Source organism: Tachyglossus aculeatus, chromosome 25 (genome assembly GCF_015852505.1).
Source record: "Tachyglossus aculeatus isolate mTacAcu1 chromosome 25, mTacAcu1.pri, whole genome shotgun sequence".
In the NCBI taxonomy this organism is placed as follows: Eukaryota; Metazoa; Chordata; class Mammalia; order Monotremata; family Tachyglossidae; genus Tachyglossus; species Tachyglossus aculeatus.
Genome location: NC_052090.1, coordinates 9,269,674 through 9,293,030, shown reverse-complemented (window position 1 = coordinate 9,293,030; position 23,357 = coordinate 9,269,674). Strand labels below are relative to the sequence as shown.

The 23,357-nt window shown below is 41.1% G+C and overlaps 1 non-coding gene across 1 annotated transcript; it reads left to right on the top strand.

The window, feature by feature from the left end:
• Positions 1–22,501: 22,501 nt before the first annotated feature.
• Positions 22,502–22,639, top strand: LOC119945655. Its single transcript, XR_005456313.1, has one exon. It is a non-coding gene; the product is annotated as a small nucleolar RNA SNORA7 (small nucleolar RNA).
• The last annotated feature ends 718 nt before the right edge of the window (positions 22,640–23,357 follow it).

Here is a 23,357-nt window from a genome sequence, read left to right as displayed (position 1 = left end):
GAGGCTTTTGAGAAGTTTTATCTGAGAGTGAAAATATTGTCTGATCAATTTGATGGATGATAGGAGACCCCCTTCATTTAACTTCATTGCCTTTTTGGAAAAAAAGAATTAAAAATGGGTTCTTTTTACAGGTGAAGCAAAAACAGTAAATCCTGACAGAATTGTAGTTGTACCTGTGGAAGATTCCTCATTTTATGAAACTGCCTTTCCTGAATAATTAAGTTAGTGGGTAATGGGGGGGTAGAGTTCTCACAGGGTCAAATAAATTATTTCTGGTGGGCGATTCAGTAGAGTATGTACAATTAACAGAGACAAAAGGTTTGGAGTTGTGTACCTTCTTCTCTTCCAATTCTTTTCCTTCTCCTATTGCTCTCTTTCTCCAATGGCTCCCTATCCTGCCCTTCTGACTCCTCTCCAGTCATGCTCAGGGGACACTGTGCTGCATCCTGATCAGCAGGAGTATGTGTGTTTGTTTGCATTTGTGTTTAATGATATTTGTTAAGCACTTAGGTGTCAAATAATGTTCTAAGCCCTGAGGTAGGTACAAGTTCATTAGGTTGGACATAGTCCCTCTTCTACATGGGGTTCACAGTCTAAATAGGAGGGAGAACAGAAAAACTGAGGCCCAGAGATGAGAAGTGCCTTGCCCAAGGTCACCCAGCAAGCAATTGGAGCCAGGATTAGAACCCAGGTCCTCTGTCTCCCAGGCCCTTGTTCTTTCCACTAGTCCATGGTGTTCCATGAAATCTTTTTGTAAGAGTGAACTCACCCATGATCAGTCGATCATATTTTCACTGTGTGCAGAACACTGTACGAAGCACTTGGAGGAGTACAATATAACAGTTGGTAGACACATTCATGCATCATCTATGTACTTGAATCTGTGATCTGTGAACATTTAAAATTCACCCCACCACAACCCCACAGCACTTATGTACATATCTCAAAACTATATATCCTAAATTACTTATTTATTCATATTACTATCTCCCACACTAGACCCTGAGCTTGTTATGGGCAGGGAAAATGACTGCTAATTCTGTTGTATTGTACTCTCCCAAACACTTAATGCAGTGCTTTGCACATAGTAACTGCTCAATAAATACCACTGATTGAATGATTGATTCCCCGGCCTCTATACTTGAACTGAATGTGTTCTGTCTTTCACAGTGGCCAAAGAGTGCTTGAAGATGTGATATGATGATTACCTCATCATCTTGTTTGTGTTGGAACTTCTAACATCTTTAAGATTTTAGAATAATAATGCAATGAATAACTGTAGTAATGAAGTACTTATTATGTGCCAAACGTTGGGGTAGACATAAGAAGATCAGGACCAACACAGTCCTGTTCCCTGTTCTCCTTCAAGTAGGAGGGAACACAGGCATTTAATCCTAAAACTGAGGCCCAAAGAAGTTGTGATTTACTCAAAGAAGCAGCGTTGCCTAATGGGTAGAGCAAGGGCCTGGGAGAAAAAAAAAAAGACCTGGGTTCTAATTCCAGCTCCACCACTTGTCTGCTGAGTGACCTTGAGCAAGTTACTTTACTACTCTGTGCCTCAGTTCCCTCATCTGTAAAATGGGATTAGGAATGTGAGCTCTGTGGGACAGGGACTGTGTCTGACCTGATTGACTTGTACTTACCCCAGCCTTTAATACAGTGTTTGACCCACTGTAAATGCTTAACAAGTACCATAAATAAGTTCTTAACACATATCATACTTATAATAATTATTATCACTATCACCGTCATTGTTGTTCTTCAGCTAAGAGTGAAGGACAATTAGGTTTGCCTAATATGTTCTATGCCTATCATAGCAGAATTTATTTTGCTAAGCGATACTGCTGATTGATTGAATGAAAATATTGTCATTGGCACTGCGATATGCAAATACTCAGAGTTCCTTATGAAGATGACATATTAAACTATTATTAGATGGTAATGATAATGATATTAATCGGAATATTTGTTAAATGTTTTCAGTGTGCCAAGAGCTGTTCTAAGCTCTGGGGTAGATATGTTAGAAGACCAGACACAATCCCTGTCACTCTAAGAAGGAGGCAGAAGAGGAATTTAGTCCCCATTTTACAGATGAGGAAATTGAGGCACAGAGAAGTGACTTGCCCAAGGTTACCCAGCAGGCTAGTGTCAGAGCCAGGGTAAGAACCTAGGTCTCCTGGCTCCACCTTGTAACCTCCCCAGCGCTTAGAACAGTGTTTTGCACATACTAAGTGCTTAATAAATGCCATTATTATTATTATCATTATCTGACACTTTCAGCTCCTCTTAAATGTAGATTTTTTTTAAGGTTTCTTTGTATTTGCAATTGAGATTTTTCACTTGAAAATTGAAAAAATCACTTGAGAGTAGTTCAGGCTCAGCCACCCTGAGTATTGTAGGAATTTTCTCTCACATTAAAGCTTTCAAGCTAGAAAGGTCCATTTCCCATTTTCCTTTACCTTTTCTTCATTCTGCCTAACATAGAACTCTGGCTACCTCCAACATGTGTACAAACCTGAAAATTATATATTCTAATTTATTTATTTATAAAAATGTCTATCTCCCCCTCTAGACTGTAAGCTCGTTGTGGGCAGGGAATAGGTCTGCCAAATCCCTTATGCTGTAGTCTCCCAAGAGCTTAGAACAGTGCTCTGCACATTGCAAATGCTCAACAAATATAATTGATTGAACCGGCCCTTTCTTGAATTAGGCAGGTCCCTGGGCAAACTAGCATTCAGATTGATCCGAGAAGCAGCATGGCTCAGTGGAAAGAGCACAGGCTTTGGAGTCAGAGGTCATGGGTTCAAATTCCAGCTCTGCCAATTGTCAGCTGTGTGACTTTGAGCAAGTCACTTAACTTCTCTGGGCCTCAATTACCTCATCTGTAAAGTGGGGATTAAGACTATGAGCCGCCTGTGGGACAACCTGATCACCTTGTAACCTCCCCAGCACTTAGAACAGTGTTTTGCACATAGTAAGTACTTAATAAATGCCATTATTATTATTATTATTATTGTTATCTGACTTTCAGCTCCTCAAATGTAGATTTTTTTTAAAGGTTTCTTTGTATTTGAAATTGAGATTTTTCACTTGAAAATTGAAAAATCACTTGAGATTTTTCAGGCTCAGCCACCCTGAGTATTGTAGGAATTTTCTCTCACATTGAAGCTTTCGAGCTAGAAAGGTCCATTTCCCATTTTTCTTTACCTTTTCTTCAACTTATTCTCCAGAGTTTTGCTTAAATATGGCTTCTCCACCCACCTCTTATTGTGATCAACTACTGTGTCTGCTGGGGGTCTGATAGATGTATTTAACTATGTCTCGGCAAATAGATATATTTTAAAAAAATTCTGCTAGGGCAGGGGAAGGAGTGAGGTTGGTCAATTTAATTTGCAACTTAACCTAGTGGAAAGAGCATGTCTCTGGGAGCCAGAAGACCTAGGTTGTTATCCTGGCTCTGACACTAGCCTGCTGGGTAACCTTGGGCAAGTCACCCAACTTCTCTGTGCCTCAATTTCCTCATCTGTATAACGGGTACTAAATTCCTCTTCTGCCTCCTTTTTAGACTGTTACAGGGATTGTGTCTGGTTTTCTGATAACATATCTACCCCAGAGCTTAGAACAGTTCTTCGCACATTGAAAGCATTTAACAATTATTCCGATTAAAATCATTATCATTGCCATCTAATAATAGTTAATATGTCATCTTCATAAGGAACTCTGAGTATTTGCATATCACAGTGCCAATGACAATATTTTCATTCAATCAATCAGCAGTATTGCTGAGCAATTTTCTTATTCTTTGAATCATCTCCCGCCCATAGCGATGCAATGGACACATCTCTCCCAGAACACCCCACCTTCATCAGCAATTGCTCTGGTAGTATATCCATAGAGTTTTCTTGGTCAAAATCAGGAGTAGTTTACCTTTCCAGGTAGTAAACTTGAGTCTCCGCCTTCGACTCTCTGCCTCGCTGCTGCTGCCCAGCACAGGTGAGTTTTGACTTGTAGCAGATTGCCTACCACTCGCTAGCCACCACCCAAGTAATCACAATCACGCCCCAAAGATATATTTTAAGGAAACAATAACCCACACACCTAACCGGCTCACTAGCATCTTAAGAGGAATGTCTTTCTTCACTGAATCTGCTTCACCATTCAGTCCTTTCTTTGCTCTTAATCTGGCTCAAGGAGACAGAGCCAAAGGGTGGGATTTGCCACTCCTTACACCTCCTGTGTCTCCTTCCTACATCTGAACCTGCCCAGGGTCCATTTATCATCATCATCATCATGAACAATGGCATTTTTGGAGCTCTTACTGTATGCAGAGCACTGTACTAAACAAGCAGGAAAGTACAATACGACATAGTTGTTAGACACTTTCCCTGCCCATTTGTTTTGTTGTCTGTCTCCCCTCTTCTAGACTGCAAGCTCATTGTTCGGTAGGGATTGCCTCTATTTGTTGCCAAATTGTACTTTCCAAGTGCTTAGTACAGTGCTTTGCACACAGTAAGTGCTCAATATGATTGAATGAATTCAACAATGCCTGCCTACTCTAGCCCCAAAGACAGTAACCTGTGGGATTGTTGACTAGATCTACAACTGACCAGGGCCAGGTATGGGCTGCTCTGGGGGAAAAGTCACCTGCTTCCATTGTGGCATCAAAATCGACCCTATCTTGCCCATTCTTAGGAAAAAATGAGTCTTACCATGGCAAAATTCTCATTTCCAAAAAGGCAGATTTGCCCGGCCTAGTGGAAAGATGACAGGACTGGGAGTCAGGAGACCTGGTTTCAAGTCTTAGATCCATCACAGGCTTACTGTGTGGCCTTGGGCAAGTCATTTAACTTCTCATCTCAGTTTCCTCATTTACAAAGTGGGGATAAGACACATATTGTGAACTTAGTGTGGTTCAGTGATTCCATCCAATCTGATAACCTTTTATCTAGCCTAACATTTTGCACATAGTAAGAGTTCAAGAAATTATTATTTTTAAAATTCTTAAATCATTATTAGCAATAGTACATACTGAGTACCACTGGTACTGAGTGATAGAGAAAGTACCACAGAAGCACAAAACACATTCCTTCAGTAAGTATGGCTCAGTTAGGTTCCCAAATAGAGTAAAGACAAAAGTCAATGCTGAATCAATATTACAACTGGAAAGAAACTTCACGCCCCCATTCATTCACTCATTCGTATTTATTGAGTGCTTACTGTGTGCAGAGCACTCCAGACCGATTAAGGGATAAATAAAGCTATTTAATGGGGTATCAGACCAAACACTCAGGGCAAATGGTCACTCAGTGAAGGACATGGAACAGGTTCAAAATTGAAATAGCCCTAAATTACATTACCATGGCCTATTTTACCGCAGATATTGATTAAACAGAGAGACCTACCTCACCACATGGAAGTCTTCTGGCAGCAACCCGGCAGGAAAAGTTCAGGGAACATCCAGCCAGTTAGCACACAGAAAGAACTCCTAGCCAGAGTCAATGCAGTGACTATATAGGGATTTTTTTTTTTTCAGAGACAGTTACACTTAAATTCTGCCCCCTCATTTAACTGTGTCTTACCTGGCTACCTTGCAACTACCCCAGCACTTAGTGCTGTTCTTGGCATAGAGTAAGCACTTTCCAAATACCACAATTATTAATTATTATCATTGTCAACCTTGAAGAAGGTAGATCTAGCTATTGCAAAAGAAGCAAACTTTCCCCAGAATGCCCCAGTGGCTTGTGGGAGATGTAGGCAATTAAGTAGCCCCTTTTTTTCTGAGCGTTGCAAGTTTTGCCAATCAAATCAATCAATGGTATTTTTTGAATGCATACTCTGTGCAGAGCACTGTGCTAAGCAATTGGAAGAGTATGGTGAAACATATTCTGAGACAGATTCTCTGCCCATAAGGAGCTTGTCTTCTTTCCTGAAATTATCTTGCAAGCTTTCAAAAGAACTTGGAACACACTGTTTTGTCTGGCAACTAGCCAAGTTGAATGCTATAAATTTTTGCGGATTCCCCCACCTATAATACATGACTCACCCTGCAGTACTAGTTGAAAGTTAAATCGAAGATTCTTTATCTAAAAAAGATGCGAAGTTGGAATCAGGACAGCAGTGAAGGCAGTGGCGGTGACAGTTGGCACTTTCAGTTCAGAAAGTCTTCTGGCCTGTAATCTCCTGCAACCGTGCTTAAATTCAGCACACTGAAATCCAATCAGAGTCAATAAGCATCCCTCCTGCAAGTAGATTTCACTCACCATTAGATTTCCATTTGCTCCAGGTAAGTAAAAAGAACAGATTGCTGGGGTGGGAAGGTCATTTTCAGAAAGAAAAGCCCGAGAAGTTGACAGAGAAATAGATTAATGTCTGTGAAGGTGCCAGAAATGTTGGGGAAAAGTGTTGACATGACACAGACTTTCTAGAAATGAATCTCATTACCGTATATTGCCGATATTGTTTTTAAAGTACCCTCTCTAGGATCAAAATGAGGATGGCATGATTTTGAACTTCTAATTCAGGGGAGACATGGTGCTTATTAAAAATGGTGGTTTCCTTAATATCAAGATAAAGCTATTTTTGTTGTCATGACTCATTTCATTTTCCAAGTAGTCTGGCAACCTGCCTTTTGCAGACATTAAAGAATGTACTAGAAGACATCCCAGCCTTCTGCACGCAGTAAGCACTCAATAAATGCAATTGAATGACTTCAATGAATGAATACATCGTTCCGTGTCCCATTCAGGTCCTGGACAGTCTCATATACCATGCCCTGTTGAAGGAGTTACTCTCAGAACAGAGATTTGGGGAAGACTGGGACATGAAGAGGTCAAACTGAAAACAGCACAAGTACTGAAAGTAGCTAATGGCCAGAACTGTAAGAGACAATCTTTGCAGGTTTGGGAGTGGAAGAGATCATCAGTTACACACACTAATAAAATACCATCATCTTTGACACCTCTGGAATAAATAAGTTGTATTATAAAATGTCCTAGTACAGAGCTCTGTGTTAAGTGGATGAATAGATGGATGAATGAATGAATGATCCAACAAAAAATTCATCTATTGAATTTTTTTATGATATTTGTTAAGCCCTTACTATGTGCCAGGCTCTGTTCTAAGCGCTCGGATAAACTACAGGGTAATCAGTTTAGGCACAGTCCATGCCCCACTTAGGGCTCACACTTATTCCCCATTTTACACATGAGATAACTGAGGCATCGGGAAAGGAAGTGACTTGCCCAAGGTCACACAGCAATCAATCAATCAATCAATCAATCGTATTTATTGAGCGCTTACTATGTGCAGAGCACTGTACTAAGCGGTTGGGAAGTACAAATTGGCATCACATAGAGACAGTCCCTACCCAACAGTGGGCTCACAGTCTAAAAGGGGGAGACAGAGAACAGAACCAAACATACCAACAAAATAAAATAAGTAGGATAGAAATGTACAAGTAAAATAAATAAATAAATAAATAGAGTAATAAATATGTACAACCATATATACATATATACAGGTGCTGTGGGGAAGGGAAGGAGGTAAGATGGGGGGATGGAGAGGGGGACGACGGGGAGAGGAAAGAAGGGGCTCAGTCTGGGAAGGCCTCCTGGAGGAGGTGAGCTCTCAGCAGGGCCTTGAAGGGAGGAAGAGAGCTAGCTTGGCGGAGGGGCAGAGGGAGGGCATTCCAGGCCCGGGGGATGACGTGGGCCGGGGGTCGATGGCGGGACAGGCGAGAGCGAGGTACAGTGAGGAGATTAGTGGTGGAGGAGCGGAGGGTGTGGGCTGGGCAGTAGAAGGAGAGAAGGGAGGTGAGGTAGGAGGGGGCAAGGTGATGGACAGCCTTGAAGCCCAGGGTGAGGAGTTTCTGCCTGATGCGCAGATTGATCGGTAGCCATTGGAGGTTTTTGAGGAGGGGAGTAATATGTCCAGAGCGTTTCTGGACAAAGATAATCCGGCAGCAGCATGAAGTATGGATTGAAGTGGAGAGAGACACGAGGATGGGAGATCAGAGAGAAGGCTAGTGCAGTAGTCCAGACGGGATAGGATGAGAGCTTGAATTAGCAGGGTAGCGGTTTGGATGGAGAGGAAAGGGCGGATCTTGGCAATGTTGCGGAGCTGAGACCGGCAGGTTTTGGTGACGGCTTGGATGTGAGGGGTAAATGAGAGAGCGGAGTCGAGGATGACACCAAGGTTGCGGGCTTGTGAGACGGGAAGGATGGTAGTGCCGTCAACAGAGATGGGAAAGTCAGGGAGAGGACAAGTAACAGCAGACAAGTGGCAGAGTGGAGATTAGAATCCAGGCCTTTCTGACTCCCCAGCGATGGTTTAATCACTAGGTGAGAGTCCACTGGGTGAAGATTACCGTTCCAATTGCCTGGGAGAGTCCAGTAGAAGTAAAAGACACAAGTTCTGCTCTCAAGGAGTTTAAACTGTAACGGGAGACAGAGTCAACATTTTTGACAATGGGGAGAAACAGAGAATGGAAACAGATAAGGGAATAAATAGTGATTAATTGGTAAATAAAACTTTGTATATTAAAGTGCCGTGGGTACTTGTGCAAACAAAATACTCAAGTGTTGGGAGGATATGATCCTGGAAGAAGATAATTAAGCAGAAAAAACATCCTGAAAGAGGTGGAGTTTTAGGAGGCCTTTGAACTTGGGGAGAGTTGAGGTCAGGTGGATTGAGTGGGGAGGGAATTTGCAGGAGGCTGGAATGGCCTGAGGCAGGCAGCAGAACAGGTGAGCCAGGAAGTTTGTGAAGGACTAATAACAATAATAATAATGATGATGATAGTATTTGCTAAGCACTTACTATGTGCCAAAAACTGTACCAAGTACTGGGGTAGATACAAGATAATCAGGGGCCTTCACAATCTAAGTAGGGGGGAGAACCGCATTTAATCTCCAGTTTGCAGGTGAGGGAACTAAGGCACAGAGTAGTTAAGTGACTCACTCAAGGTCATACAGCAAAGCCCTCTGGCTCTCAGGCCTATGCTCCTTCCAGTAGGTTATGCTGCTTCTTCAGGCTTGCTTGGGAGCTGGAGAGTTTTAGCTGGGGAACAGTGGGTGAAGGCGGCGACCAAATAATTAAATAGTTGGAAATCAATCGTATTTATTGAGCGCTTAGTGTGTGCAGAGCACTGTACTAAGCTCTTGGGAAGTACAAGTTGGCAACATATAGAGACAGTCCCTACCCAACAGTGGGCTCACAGTCTAAAAGGGGGAGACGGAGAACAAAACCAAACATGCTAACAAAATAAAATGAATAGAATAGATATGTACAAGTGTAATAAATAGAGTAATAAATATGTACAAACATATATGCGTATATACAGGTGCTGTGGGGAAGGGAAGGAGGTAAGATGGGGGGATGGAGGGGGGATGAGGGGGAGAGGAAGGAAGGGGCTCAGTGTGGGAAGGCCTTCTGGAGGAGGTGAGCTCTCAGTAGGGCCTTGAAGGGAGGAAGAGAGCTAGCCTGGCGGATGGGCAGAGGGAGGGCATTCCAGGCCCGGGGAAAGAACCTTGAAGCCACTGGGTGAGTTTTTGTTTGAAGTGTCAGTCAGTGAATTGTATTTATTGAGTACTTAATGTGTGCAGAGCATTGAACTAAGCACTTGGGAGAGTATAACACAACAATGAATATAACAGACATTCCCTGCCCACAACAAGCTTAGAAGAAGAGAAGAGAAGAGAAGGGTAGTGGCTGGAGGTAATTAAACCACAAAGATCATATTACACTTTGACTGCTTTGCATATAAATACGCTTCCAGAAAAATAGTGGGTACATTGTAAGGATTTTCACACCAAGCCCGAAATCACCATCAGTAATTTCAGCACCTCCTGTGTGTAGAGCATGTTGCCAAGTGGTTGGGAGAATACAATAAAAGTTTTATTTATATTTATATGGAACAATTGATATGATTAATACAGGTAAAAATAATAATCTCAATTTCCAATGCGCATTCATTTATAGTCCGTGCCAGTAACAAATTTATTTGCAGTAATTAAATACCAATTACATAACTTAAAGAATAAACCCCCTCGATTTGTTCTATTGATGGATGTTCACTTATTAGCACTGTATTGCTTCCCTGTAATTAAAATCTTCAAAGTAATTTCTAAAAATGATTATTAATTACAAATAACTCTGGTAATGGAAAGAAAGCAAAAAACAAACTTAATCGTGAATTAATTTTGGGAATAATAAAGTTATTTTCTTTGGACTTGCATTTTTTTTATGTTCTCAGTAATATATTCACTCTGAGAGAATCTGAATCTTCCCATTGAAATTCTCCCTTACTGTGTACTCCTATTCACAGAATGAATCAGCGATTATCTCAAAGCACTCTATCAGTAGAACATGTTATTTCCAATTTATAGATGCAGAAACAGAAGGGGAAGGAGTTTAAACAGAGCGGAATGTTACAGAACAATTCAAACACCATGCTAGCATTGAGCTCAACCAAAGCTAATTCCTAAAGCAAATCCACTCCCGGGGATGAGTATTCATGTTTCTACTCTTTTTTCCCTTCAGTAGAAAAGGTGATCGGGAAGAGAAGAATTTGCTATCACGATTCTGCATCTGCTCAGGGTTGGAGAGATGAAAGACTACATGAAACCTACTGTTTTAGTTCTTTCTGATTTCAGAAGGTACCTATGTTGTCTTCAATATTCAGAGGACAGTCTCTGCATATTGCAGCTGATTTTGGACATTAAACAATAATATATTAGAATATTATATTATATTACAACATTATATTGTATCCGGACCATAAGATCCTCATGAGTAGGAAACACATCCGTTACCTTGTACTCACTCAAGTGCTTTGTGCTCTGTCTGTCAGTCAGTCCTGTTTATCCAGTGCTTACTGTGTGCAGAGCCTGCAGTAAGTGCTTGGGAGAATACAATTTAACAATATAACAGACACTTTCCCTGCCAAGGCTACACACACCCACCACCTTTCTGGTACTCCCTTTAGGTTTATACTTTCCCTTTTTATTTAATTTCACAGACAGAAGAACGAAAGTTGGCTTACAGAGATGCATTTCAGAACATATTATTGCCTCAGGCAGACAAGGCCAAAGTGCAGATGGAAAGAAATACCGTACCTCGGCCTCTCAGGCGCTTAGTGTAGCTATAGCTATACTAGTATAGTATAGTATAGCTATGCACACAGTAAGAGCTCAATAAATACAATTGAATGAATGAACAAAGGTGTTGCTGTGATCAGAAAAAATGCAGTGAAATTTATTGGGTTAACAGGTATCGAAATTGTATGCACTCTCTGTTTCATTTTTGTTTCTTGTTTTGTTTTTTGTTTTCACCAGAAAGGTGACCTCTCCAGTCCTTACTAAAACAGTCTGAATATCACACACATAATCACTTACCAAATGGGTGAGGGCTTAATGGTGTCTATCATTATTGAGGTCATGGAGGTATTTTGTTCCGTGACTATTTTGTTCTCCCCATCTAGTCTGTAAGTTCATTGTGGGCAGGAAATGTGTTTGTTTATTGTTGTATTGTCCTCTCCCAAGTGCACACAGTAAGTGCTCAGTAAATATGACTGACTGATTAACTACAGGCTATAGCCATTCTCCTTTACAGCTGAGTGCCACTTAGAGAAGCAGCATGGCTCAGTGGAAAGAGCGTGGGCTTGGGAGTCAGAGGTCATGGGTTCGAATCCCCGCTCCACCACTTATCGGCTGTGTGACTTTGGGCAAGTTACTTAACTTCTCTGTGCCTCAATTACCTCATCTGGAAAATGGGGATTAAGACTGTGAGCCCCATGTGGGACAACCTGATTACCTTGCATCCCCCAGTGCTTAGAAGAGTGCTTGGCACATAGTAAGCGCTTAACGAATGCCAAATTATTATTAGGGGGGAACTCTGAGTGTGTGGATGACTTTGGGCAAGTCATCACCATTGCTACAAAAACTCCAGGATAGGTCCTTCCAGCTGTAATAATAATAATAATGATAATAATAATAATAATAATACTAATAATTCTGATATTTGTTAAGTGCTTACTATGTGCCAAGCACTGTACTAGCACTGGAATGGATTCAAGCAATCAGGTTAGACACAGTCCCTGTCCACATGGAGTTCACGGTTTCAATCCCCATTTTACAGATGAGGTAACTGAGGCCCAGAGAAACAAAGTGGCTTGCCCAAGGTCACATCAGATGTGCGGAAGAGCTGGGATTAGAGCCCGTGACCTTCTATCTGCCAGCCATGTGCTCTATCCACTATACCATCACTTCTACTAGGACTGATCAGAGAGATTGTTTGACACCCATTTAGCAAAAACACAGTAAGAGCTTTGCAGGTACCTCACCTGAACCCTGAATTGGTCCTATGAGATTGGTTCAATCGGTGAATCCATCAGTGATATTTATTGAACGCTTAGTATGTGCAGAGCATCAGCACTTAGAACAGCACTTGACCCACAGCAAGCACTTAAATACCACTAAAAAATTAGCACTGTACTAAACGCTGGGAAACTACAATGCCACAGAATTAGCATTCAGGGAAACTGCTCTATTCCTTGTAAAATGCTCAAAGAGAAATATTCTTTCAATCGTATTTGAGTGCTTATTGTGTGCAGATCACAGTACTAAGAGCTTCAGAGAGTACAATATAATAATAAACAGACACCTTCCTTGCCCACAACAATATGTTCTTTCACTCTTCCCCTCTACTGTGGAGGGGCAGCAGTGTGAAGAACAGCCCTGTCTGGTGAAGAGGTCCCAGAATTGGAAATCTGTTGTCTTAGATCAAGGAGAGAGGATAAGGGAAGGATCTGATTATGTATATCAGTTATTCACAACAGGGAGCCCAACTCTAAAAGAAGAAAATGTTATTTCTATCAGAGGCTCACAGTGGTTTGATTTGGTCATAAAACATTTATAAGATTGCCAACTAAGGAAACAGAAATATTCATGATCTGTAAAACAGTGAAATCAATTTCAACATTTTCATGGCTACTAAGCGCTCCAGTACTCCATCTAGCTAAAAAAAAAACTAAAGGTCCAGGGCGAGGTAAAAACATCCCACTTCCATATAAAGTGTCCCTGGAAATTAAATAAATTCAGTCAGTGGATATTCAACATTGATTAATATCCTGAAGGATCAGTGGGGTCAGGGGTCTTAGAAAAAAAAGTATTCATTCATTCATTCAATCATATGTATTGAGTTCTTACTGTGTACAGAGCACTGTACTAAGCGCTTGGGAAGTACAAGTCGGCAACATATAGAGATGGTCCCTACCCAATAACGGGCTCACAGTCTAGATAATGATGGCATTTGTTAAGCGCTTACTATGTGCAAAGCACTGTTCTAAGCACTGGGGAGGATACAAGGTGATCAGATTGTCCCACGTGGGGCTCATAGTCTTTATTCCCATTTTACAGATGAGGTAACTGAGGCAGAGAGAAGTTAAGTGACTCGCCTAATGTCACCCAGCTGACAATTGGCAGAGCTGGGATTTGAACCCACAACCTCTGACTCCCAAGCCGGTCCTTTTTCCATTGAGCCATGAAGTATCGAGTATTCACCTCAATACTTTTGGTCTCTCTGTTTTGATTGTCCTCGAGGAAAGAACACAGGCCTAGCAGTCAGAGAACCTGGATTCTAAGTCCATTTCTGCCACCTGGCTGCTGTGAGACCAGGAACAAATCACTTAAAGCATCTGTGCCTCAGGTTCCTCATCTGTAAAATGGGCATTCGATACTTGCTCTCCCTAGTACTTAGACTGTGAGCCCCATGTAGGACAGGGACTATGTTTAACCTGATTATCTTGTTATCTACCTATCCTAGTGCGTAATACAGTGCTTGACACATTTTAAGCACTTAATAATTATCACAATTATTATCGCTTAGAACAGTGCTTGGCACATAGTAAGCACATAACATATGCCATTATTATTATTATTGTTATTATTATTATTATTATTATCCCCTTCTAGACTGTGAGCCCGTTGCTGGGTAGGGACCGTCTCTATTTGCTGCCAACTTGTACTTCCCAAGTGCTTAGTACAGTGCTCTGCACACAGTAAGCGCTCAATATGATTGAATGAATGAATGATTCCTCTTCAGCCATCTTCAGCGTCTCATCAATGCATGATTTCAACAGTTTTTCCCTATCATTATAAGGTTCTGGGTTTTTCATTTAATTAATAAAATTAGCCGATGTTCTGGTTTTCCCAGCATTTACTTTGTTTGCTTTTATTTTTTTTTTCAATTCTTCATTTGAATGGGCAGTAACCAATGTTTTTTAATGAAACTTTCCTGTAGAAATATGAAAAATCAAATCAAATTTTTGAAAGATATTTATCTTCAGGGAGCAGCCCAGCTCTTTGGATTGGTCTTGACCCACTGTTTGCTTTTGTCAATCAATTAACAGTCTTTTCTGGGCATCTGCAGGGTGCAGAGCACTGTTCTAAGTACTGGGGAGAGTATAACGAAATTAGAATACACAATCCCTGCCCACAAGGAGCTTAGTTAGATCTTTTTCCTTCCTAATATCTGGCTTCTTACCAAAGGTGGGAATTTAGTTGTCGACTCAAATTAAGTTGCCAGGATGGCCTATTTAAACAAGGAAAACTATATGGAGACATGGGCTAGTGAGAGAAATCACTTAAAATATTAAAAGGATCTAGTATCTTCTGTTTTTTTAAAATGCCTTGTAGCAATTTAAGCTTTTTGAAAAATCTTTCTGAAGTAACTTGAAAGTCCATTTTAAATAAAGCCCTGTGAAACTGCCTTGATCCCAGAGAGATAACTACAGCTGCCTCTACTACAGAGCAGCACAATAATGATTTACAATCTGTCATGTGTGAAATCTTGCTCAGAAGCCGAAAACCCCCAGCTTCCAAACCATACACTGTCTCACGATATTGACTATAAGGCAAAATATGGGTATAGATATATGTTCATTTGTTTATTCAATCGTATTTGTTGAGCACTTACTGTGTGCAGAGCACTGTACTAAGCGCTTGGGAAGTACAAGTCGGCAACATACAGAGACGGTCCCTACCCAACAGCGGGCTCACAGTCTAGAAGGGGGGAAACAGACAACTAAGCAAACATAGACACGTGTCAAAATTGTCAGAACAAACAGAATTAAAGCTAGATGAACTTCATTAACAAAATAAATAGAATAGTAAATATGTACAAGTAAAATTGAGTAATAAATCTGTACAAATATATATATATATATATATTTGTACAGATTTATATATATATATATATATAAATGTATGTATATATATATATACATGAGTGCTGTGGGGAGGGGCAGGAGGTAAGGTGGGGGGGATGGAGAGGAGGAGAGGAAAAAGGGGGCTCAGTCTGGGAAGGCCTCCTGGAGGAGGCGAGCTCTCAGTAGGGCTTTGAAGGGAGGAAGAGAGCTAGCTTGGCAGATGTGCAGAGGGAGGGCATTCCAGGCCAGGGGTCGATGGCGGGACAGGTGAGAACGAGGTACAGTGAGGAGGTGAGCGGCAGAGAAGCGGAGGGTGTGGGCTGGGCTGGAGAAGGAGAGAAGGGAGGTGAGGCAGGAGCGGGGGAGGTGATGGACAGCCTTGAAGCCAAGAATGAGGAGTTTATGCTTGATTTGTAGGTTGACAGGCAGCCACTGGAGATTTTTGAGGACGGGAGTAACATGCCCAGGGCATTTCTGTAAAAAGATAATCCGGGCAGCAGAGTGAAGTATAGACTGAAGTGGGGAGAGTTGGGAGGGTGAGAGATCAGAGAGGAGGCTGATGCAGTAATATAGTTAAATAGCGCTGCTTTGCCTAGTCACAAAGGTCGTTTCTGACAGTCAAATCCCACCATGTTCGTAGGTGTGGTTGAAAACCTATCTGTATGAATGTCACTCCATTTCCCATCCCGTGTGATGGATAGATTGTCCTTTGCCATGGCGATGTGTTAACAGAACCTGTCACTATTTTCAGATTTGTCTCGGCATACCAGTCTCCCCAAAGTAGTAGTGTTAATAGTTGTTGTCCAAGAAGCCTTCCCTGACTAAACTCTCCTTTCTTTTTCTCCCACTCCCTTCTTCATCACCTCGACTGGCTCCCTTTATTCATCCCCCACCCAGCCCCACAGCACTTATGTATGTATCTGTGATTTATTTACTTATATTAATGTCTGCCTCTCCCTCTGGACTGCAAGCTCATTGTGGGCAGGGCATGTGTCTGTTGTATTGTTATATCATGCTCTCCCAAGTGCTTAGTACAGTGCTCTGCACACAGTAAGTGCTCAATAAATGTGACTGACTGAATAATAGTATTTATTGAGTACCTGCTGAGTGTGATGCATTGCATTAAGCATTTGGAACTGCAACAGTGGCAACAAACATGTTACCTGTCCAGAGTGATTCCCCTAGGAAACCTTCAAGTGATTTCTGAATTTTTTTTTCCAGTGGTATTTGTTGAGTGCTTACTATGTGCCAGACACCGTTAATATTAATGATGGTATTTGTTGAGCACTTATAATGTATCAAGTACTGTTCCAAGTGCTGAGGTTGATACAAGCTAATCAGTCCCTGTCCCACATGAGGCTCACGGTCTTAATCTCCATTTTACAGTTGAGGTAACAGGCACAGAGAAGTTAAATGATTTGCCCAAGTTCACATAGCAGAAAAGTGGTGGAGCCCTGGTCCTTCTGACTCACAGGACCATGCTCTATTCATTCATTCATTCAATCGTATTTATTGAGTGCTTACTGTGTGCAGAGCACTGAACTAAGCTCTTGGGAAGTACAAGTTGGCAACATAAAGAGACGGTCCCTACCCAACAACGGGCTCATAGTCTAGAAGGGGGAGACAGACAACAAAACAAAACATGTGGACAGGTGTCAAGTCATCAGAATAAATAGAAGTAAAGCTAGATGCACATCATTAACAAAATAAATAGAATAGTAAATATGTACAAGTAAAATAAATAGAGCAATAAATCTGTACAAACATATATACAGGTGCTGTGGGGAGGGGAAGGAGGTAGAGCAGGGGGGATGGGAGGAGGAGAGGAAAACGGGGGCTCAGTCTGGGAAGGCCTATCCACAACGCCATGCTGCTTTCTGAACGTTGGGGTAGATACAAGGTAATCAGGTTGTATACAGTCCATGACCTACATGGAACTCACAGTCTTTTACAGATTTTACAGATGAGGTTAATGAGGCCCAGAGAAGTGAAGTGACTTGCACAAGGTCACACAGCAGACAAGTAACGGAGCCCGTGGATGACACTGATTTAATTCTGCTTGGCTGAGATGAGGTGGGAATCTCCAAAAGGCTAGACTCTAAGCTCTTTGATGGCTGGGATCGTGACTACTTACTCCACTGTGCTTTCAGCTCCCGTACTTAGCCATCTCGTCTACCTCGCTGTCGACCCCTTGTCCAAGTTCTGCTTCAGGCCTGGGCCTCCGTTCCCCTTGGCATCCAATATGCTATCACTCACCCCACCTTCAAACCTTTATTAAAATCCCATCTTCTCCAAGAGGTCTTCCCCAACTAAGCCCTCATTTCCCATACTCTCGCTCCCTCTGCATTGCCCTTGCATTTGGATTCTTCCCCTTTATTCACCCTACCCTTATCACCAAAATGGTTATGTACATATCCATAATGTATTTTAATGCCCGTCTTCCCTCTAGGCTGTGAGATCTTATAAGCAGGAAACGTGCCTACCAAGAACTCAGTGCAGTGGTCTGCACACAGTGAGCACTCTAGAGAAGCAGTGTGGCTCAGTGGAAAGAGCCCAGGCTTTGGAGTGAGAGGTCATGGGTTCAAATCCCGGCTCCACCACTTGTCAGCTGTGTGACTTTGGGCAAGTCACTTAACTTCTCTGGGCCTCAGTTCCCTCATCTGTAAAATGGGGATTAAGACTGTGAGCTCTCCGTGGGACAACCTGGTCACCTTGTAACCTCTCCAGCGCTTAGAACAGTGCTTTGCACATAGTAAGCACTTAATAGATGCCACCATTATTATTATTCTTATTAATAAATGTGATTCACTGATCGATCAGTAAATTCCAGAAGTTGGGGAACAATGTGGCAAGACAGTCAGATGGACCTGCTTTCTAATCCTGACTCTGCCAATTGTCTGCTGTGTGACCTTGGGCAAGTCACTTCCTTTCTCTGAACCTCAGTTACCTCAGCTGTAAAATGGGGAATGAGACTGTGAGCCCTATGTGGGACACGGAGTGTGTCCAACCTGATCACCTTTTATCTATCACAGTGCTTAGAGCAGCGCCTGGCATACAGTAAATGTTTAACAAATACCACTAAAAAAAATGTTGCCCTCTTCATTTTGTTGCTTGCTACGGAGAAGAGTGCTTTGGGGCATGGAAAAAAAATCCAAACGAAACAAAAACGACTTAGCTCTTTGTAGCAAATGATCTAGTATGGTAGGAAAATGTTTGGTTTGTGTAGACAGAGCAAGAGAGAGAGAGATAAAGGCTGTAGCAACAAGCTACCTACGAAATTGATTTGATGTGTTCCCTGGGCAGAGTGTTTGTCCTTGTGCATTTCCCCCATAACACCTTCTTAGCAGGTGCCTCCACTTGTCACATAAAAACAACAGAAAGATGGATCCCACCCCAGCCGGCTTTGAAGTTTATATGACGTTTCATAAGTAACTGAGATTGTGGGAGCCTGCCAGTGGATTTTACTGCCATAAAGACTATTATTTGGGAAAAAAAATGGGTATTGTTTCTTGTTTTAAGCTTCTGCTTCTTCAATTTTGATGTTTTTATACTATTCGGATAAGGAGCTAAGCAGCCAATTTAGTGATCTGGTGTGTAACGCTCGACTGTTTTTATGTTTTTTAATGAAAAAAAAAATCCTCAGCAGTCTTTGGGGCCATTTTTATAGCTTAGGGCTCAATTCCAACAGTTGCTCCAAAAAGGATGAGAGACAAATGTAGGTGTGCTCCCAGGCTCTCTACAGAGACCAAGATGAGCCTACCAGGAAGCTTGGGTTTTCTGACAGAGTTTAGAGAAGCAGCATGACGTAGTGGAATGAGAACAGGCCTGGGATTCAAAGGATCTGGGTTCTAATCCTGTCTGCCACTTGTCTGCCATGTGACCATGTGACCTTAGGCAAGTCCCTTAACTTCTCTGGGCCACAGTTTCCTCAGCTGTAAAATGCAGTTCAAATACCCTTTCTCCCGCTTTCTTAGATGGTGAGCCTCATGTGGGAAAGGGGCAGTGTCCGACCTATTTAATATGTATCTACCCCAGGGCTCATTAAAATGCTTGACGCTTAGCAAATGTTCAACAAATACCACAGTTATTACTATGAAAGCTCTGTGGGACAACAGTTTTAGTTGCAAAATCAGGTGTCCAGTGCGTGGGTGTGAAATTGCAAAGGTCTGTCAATCAATTGTATTAAGTACTTATTGTGTGCAGAGCACTCTACAAAGCACTAGGGAGAGTACAGTGTAACAGTAAACAGACACATTCCCTGTCCACAACAAGCTTACAGTCTGGATGGGGAGACAGACATAAATATAAATAAATAAATCACAGATTTGTACAGAAGTGCAAAGGTGAGATACAGCTCAGTCATTTACTTGAGATGGAGGTAATAGCTATGACCCTTAGAACTCAAATTTGGACACCAAAAGCAAGGAGGAGAGAGAAACTATTTTAAGGACACAGTAAAACAAAATTTTCAGATAATGCAGCATTTCAACTGAAAACTGGGAGTCATTTCATGATGGCACACGAGTGATGCTTTGCCATCAAGAAGAGAGTTGCTCTCTTTAAATGAAAGCTTTTCTTGGAAACAAAGCTTCCCCTATTTGTAATTTATTTTAATGACTGTCTCCACTTTCTCAAGTGCTTAAAACAGTGCTCTGCATACAGTAAGTACTCTATAAATACCACTGATTGATTGATAAGAGAGCAGTGTGGCCTAGTGGATAGAGCATGGGCCTGAAAGACCTGGGTTCCAATCCTGGTTCTTCCACTTGTCTGCGGTGTGACCTTGGGCAAGTCACTTCATTTCTCTGTGCTTCAGTTACCTCCTTTGTAAAATGGGGATTAAGACTGTGAGTCTACAAGGGACATGAAATGCGTCCAACCTGATTAACTTGTATCTATCCCAGCGTTTAGTTCAGTGCCTGGTACATTGTAAGCATTGTAAATGCATAGCAAATACAAGAAAAAGCAAAACAAACCCAAAAACGGCACCAGGAACAAAAGGAACTTCCTTTTTGTATGCTCAATGCAGCCAGGGCTGTGGATCTCACACTGACCTTTTCAATCACACCTGCATTCAAAGATGGAGTCAGTGACGTCTTCTTCGAATATCAAGTACAACTATATTTCATAGGCAAGATGAAAGATGTGCATTTGTCATAACCTTGATCTTTTCAACCTGGTTTCCTCTGAACTCAAGATGTTCCAAAATGGATGTGTTATTTAGTCAACATTTTATAGTATCCTATGATAAAATGTATATAACAAACTGTCAAACGCACAGCTAGGTTATTATGCATTTAGCAGCTTTAATTGCTAAGTGCTTCGAACACGTCTTATATTATGCCATCTGGCACATAGGAACTTTAATGCATTTATAAAACTTAATGGAATATGGCCTGCATTTAAAATGACTGAAAAGTAGTTGCTAACCACAATTAAGTGACAGATTTATCAACAAAAGAAAAAAAAATTACAGTCCTTTGCTTTTGACCATTAAAGAACAAAACAAAATGTTAAGTTATGCTAATTATTGCTTAAACAATTGGGTGTCTCAAAGTACTAAAGTTTGTAAATAACAACACAGTGTCTTGTTATTCAGAATAACCACACAAAAAGATAACATTTTTCTTTACAGATAGCTCCTAGAGAAAATGTGTATCTAAAATGATTTAAATTTTAATTTCAAATTCATGGTTTTATTAAGATTTGGACTCTATGTCTGCTCCCCTGCCTTTCTGATTTTCAACCAAAGAGAATCTCCAACCTTAAAAATGTTAGAGTTCCCTTTCTGTTATAAACATATTTTAAGTACCTTAGATCTGACAACAAATGTAAAACTACTAGCTACTCAGCACACATCCATTTCAACAAATCTGATTTGTTATGCTTTTCTCTTTTAGGAATTTTATTCTCTCTATGTATTTTGGCTTTTATCAATCGGTGATTCATGAAGAATAGATTTCCTGTAGTTCCAGCAAAAAGGAAAAAGAAGAGAGCAACTCATGAGTGAGAGCTGTAAACAAAAGTGGCTTCAATAGTACCAAAATAGAGAAATGGATAAGCAATGCATTCAGAAAGGGAAGAAAGCATAAGCTAAAATTTTTTTAAAAATAACAGTAATAATAAAATGGGCTTGGCAAACAATAATTCAAGATAGAAAACATGTCTTTGAGTTTTCAAAAAATTACATATTTTCACAGAAATGGTGATTCATTATCTTGCTAATCATAGAGACTAAAAAAATGAACAAAAGACAATTACGTGGCAAAAGGAAAATGTATACCTGCACTGAAAATCTTACAATAATGGCAAAGGGAGTCATATATGGTCTCTCTGGGAAACAGCAAAGAATGTTGATCTTTCAGGATAATTTCTCGATGACTAAAATGACCCTTATTTCTATGAAGCCAGGAGTAAATAAGGAAAGTAAAATGTAACCATTATTACAATAATAAGTCTGTTAATAGTATTCATTCATTCATTCAATCATATTTATTGAGCGCTTACCGTGTGCAGAGCACTGTACTAAGCGCTTGGGAAGTACAAGTTGGCAACAACATATAGGGACGGTCCCTACCCAACAGCGGGCTCACAGTCTAGAAGGGGGAGACAGACAACAAAACAAAACAGATTAACAAAATAAAATAAATAGATTATGTACAAATAAAATAGAGTAATAAATATGTACACATATATATACACATATATACATATGTGTATATATATGTGTGTGTATATATGTGTATATATACATATGTACACATATATGCATATATATGTATATATATATGTATCTGCTGTGGTGTGTGTGTGTGTGTGTGTGTGTGTTGCAAAGCACACTACACTGTCAGGTGTGGTTTAAGCGCTTAGAACAGTGCTTGACACAGTAAGGGCAATACTACTACTATTATTATTATTATCAATAAGGATGTGATGTATATTTGTGTGTGTGTGTGTGTGTGTGTGTGTGTGTGTGTTGTAAAGCACACACAATCAGCAGGCATTGTTTAAGCTCTTAAAATAGTCCTTGACACATAGAGAAGCAGCGTGGCTCAGTGGAAAGAGCCCGGGCTTTGGTGTTTACTGTGTGCATAGCACTGTACTAAGCCTTTGAGAGAGTAGAGTACAATGGAATTGGTAGACCTGTTCTTTCCCCACAACAAGCTTTCAGGCTAGAGGGATAAGGAATGAGAGACAAGGAGGAAAATGAGAAAACAGGACAAGACCTGTAAGCATTAACTGTAACAACACAAGGGGGAATATTTTTTGTGTACACAATGAGGCCAGTGGGCTTCCTCCATCTCAGAATGGCACCTGGAGAGTTTCCAGCACTCTACCAGTCTTGGCTACAGGAGGGAGAGTCAAGCAGAGGCATACCCATTCCATTCCTAACTTGGGCAGTGGCTAGCGAGTGGAAGGCAATCTGCTACAAGTCAAAACTCATCTGTGTTGGGCAGCAGCGTCATGGGAGACAGCCACGGATAGAGACAGGTTTATTGCCCAGAAGAAGGCAATGGTAAACCACTTGGGTATTTTGACCAAGACAACTCTATGGATATACTATCAGAACGGTTTCATATGGAGGTGGGGCATTTTGGGAGAGACGTGTCCATGGAGTCGCTATGGGTCGGAATCGACTTGACAGCGTAAGACAAGACAGTGGGCTCCATGTTGGTCTTTTAATGTACTCATGCACACATAGATGAATTTTCTAATCCATGGTGTAGTCTAATGCTGACGACAAAAATATGTACTGAGATGTATCTGCAGGATCATGGAAATGGTACAATATGCAAGAGCAGGAAAGTAATCATTCTCCTACAGGCAGAATTGGCCATTGGCATGAGAAGGAGCAGCTCCATGCATTTTTTGTATCTCCACTTAATTGCTGATACCAAAGCTGAAACCTCACCCGTCCCCAATTTACTTCTCTCTTGCTTCCTCATAGGGTTTGACTGCATTCAGTCTACACACATGTGGAATACGTAGAGATAAATGCTGTCTCGCCTTTTCAAATGTTTATGAAAACATTTCTAAGGGAAACATTAGATGGCAAGCTCCTAAACGGCAGAGATTATGTCTTTCATTTCTATTGCCCTCTTCCAAGCACCCAGTACAGTGCTCTGCACATATTAGCTAATAATGATAATAA